The following is a 2,500-nucleotide window of genomic DNA, read 5'->3' on the forward strand; positions in this document are numbered from 1 at the left end:
ATACCGTCATCGTCTCATGCTCTCCGAGGAAATAAGAACGTATTTCACAGTCGATACACCATCCAAGTGCAGAAAACACCGACTTCAAATTCGGGGTTTGTTGCACGTGGACATCGGATCCGCAGTTTTTCCTTACATTTCATCAAAGTTAAGTTTACTGGACCATATATGTTGTGTTTTACTATTTTATTTTAATTCCTGTGTTGCTGGTCATGTTTTCATCCAATTTTTCTTTGTCAAACTGTATATTGTTGTGTTTATGGCCCCCTGGTACAGTCGTGCCCACTCGTAAAGGGCTGATCTCGTCAGGTTATTGCTTCTGCCTCAGTTTTTGATCGCACATGCTTCATTTTCACTCCTTTTATTCCCAGGTATTGTTACTTCCGATCCCTCAGCTTAATCATTTTCCCCTCAGGTCAGGTCCGGTATGTGAGCATGCGTCGCTGCATCCACTCTCTGCCCGTACTCCAGGGGCCTCCGTCTGGCCATCCCCCCAGGCAGATACCTGGCCCATCCCCAATCTCCTTTAGATGCTGATAAACCTGCTGCAACCATGAGGCACGTGGTCGGCCCATTAGCCTCCTCCACTTACGAAGCTCCCTCGTTGAGAATCTGGTGAGCAGGATCCGCATCAGGAAAACGAGCCACTTGTCCACACAGCCGCAGCTGACGCTCACGGACTATGCAGGTATCAAATCTCACTTGTCTCTCTCAGCAACCGCTCATTGGACACAAAGTCTGACCAGCGACAGTCAATGATTCTCCGAGGAGACCTGGAACCAAAGGAATTAAGTCGCCGTCTCAGATCTCTGGTCAGATTCCAAGCCTCACATCCGTCGAGCAAAACTGGAAGCACCAAGGACCTGAAGACTTGGACTTTCATCCTCCTGCGCAGGTACCGGCAGTGCCACACCACATGATCCAGTGAATCCATGACTCCCCAGGCCATACCCAGACATCGAATGATCTCTGGCTCATAGCCAGCAGAGACATGAATATCACTGCCAAGGTAACTGAATCTCTCTATGTCCTTAACATCCTTGCCACAAACAAGTTCAGAGAAGATATTAGCATCCAGGATGTTATTGAAAGCCTGGATCTTAGTTTTAACCCAGGAAACCCGTAATCCCAGTGGCTCCGGCTCCTCATTCAGCACCTTGAGGGCCCCCAAAAGGATATCTAGAGTCTCCGCAAAGATGACTGCAACGACATGGATGCAGCATTTCCACCAGCCTTGAGAAGGTCAACATGGATGTCACAGATGCCAGGAGCTTCACCCCATTTCAACCGGTTCACCGCAGCCTGTGTTTCCACAAATGAAGGTAGATCACAGTTGATTGGAGGGTCAGCAATAGGGATAGTAGCACCCCTGACATCCAACTCGACAGCTGGTGAATCAGCCTGGTACAGCCTCTCAAAGTAACTGGTGTCGTGGGCCTTCACTTTGGACTCCTCTGTCACGAGCCCACCACCCTCCGCTCTAACTGCAGTACACCAAAGTACGGGCTTGGAGGAACGCAATGCGTGAATTCCCCTGTAAGTAGGATGAGATTCACTCGACCCCAGGTGATGCTCTACCCCCTCACAAATTCCTCGCACATAGGCCTCCTTTTCCACCCTCGGTGCACGTACAGTTTTACGCCTCAGCTCCCTGAACAGCTCAGCTCTGCCATTCAGCCTGGCCCTGTGACTCTGGTCAATGGTATCCAGTGTCCCTTGAGAGAAAAAAATTCTTCTTCGCCCTGCGGTGAGTTCCAAGACATCCACCGGCAACATCAAGGAAGGTGGTCTTGAAGGCACTCCACAACTCTTCAGGACCACCCCAAACCACTCGCACTCCCAAATCTACACTCAGCTTGTTTGCAAACTCCTCAGGTACTCTCTTATCCTTGAGCTTGCCAACATCCAGCCTAGGCTGGGATGGTACTATTCTCCCGGTTTCAAGCTGCAACTTCAGAGTTGCGACAACAAGCCTGTGGTCGGTATTCAGGAAGTGAGCACTCTTCCTGCAGTAGACCCTGCAGTTCTGGATCATGCTCCAGCTACCATCAACGAACACATTGGCAATCTCCTTTGCCACACCACCAGCTTTCGAATACGAAGTCCAGCGATGAGCCTGTGGGTGCTGAAACCATGAACCAGCCCCCCTAAGTCCATGACTTCTTGTAATGTCAAGGAACTTGGTGCTATTCTCGTTCACAGTTCCAAACCCATGGGGACCAACACGTGTCTCATAACCATGCCTATCAGTTCCAGTCAATGCATTGAAATTCCCCAAGACTAGAAGAGTATCTCCGATCAAACCACAGAATCGAGCGTGGCATAGAATGCGTCCTTCATGGTGAGATCACTCGCCTCAGTCGGAGCATATGCAGAGACTTGGGAAACGACACCCAAGGAGTGACGAATCCTTCGTCTCGTAATGCGCTTGCTGACCAGTGTTACCTCAATTATCATTAGTGTCTGCTTGTTGGACACAGCTACAGCAATTCCCTGGGCA

The 2,500-nt window shown here is 50.0% G+C and overlaps 1 protein-coding gene across 3 annotated transcripts in view; it reads left to right on the forward strand.

The window, feature by feature from the left end:
• Window positions 1–2,500, forward strand: part of LOC147014471 (RNA-binding protein 26-like) — a 137,319-nt gene that overhangs the window by 82,490 nt on the left and 52,329 nt on the right. The window lies entirely within an intron of this gene.

Source organism: Eptatretus burgeri, chromosome 13, assembly GCF_056783735.1.
Source record: "Eptatretus burgeri isolate ZD-2024b chromosome 13, Ebu_testis_v1, whole genome shotgun sequence".
Lineage (NCBI taxonomy): Eukaryota > Metazoa > Chordata > Myxini > Myxiniformes > Myxinidae > Eptatretus > Eptatretus burgeri.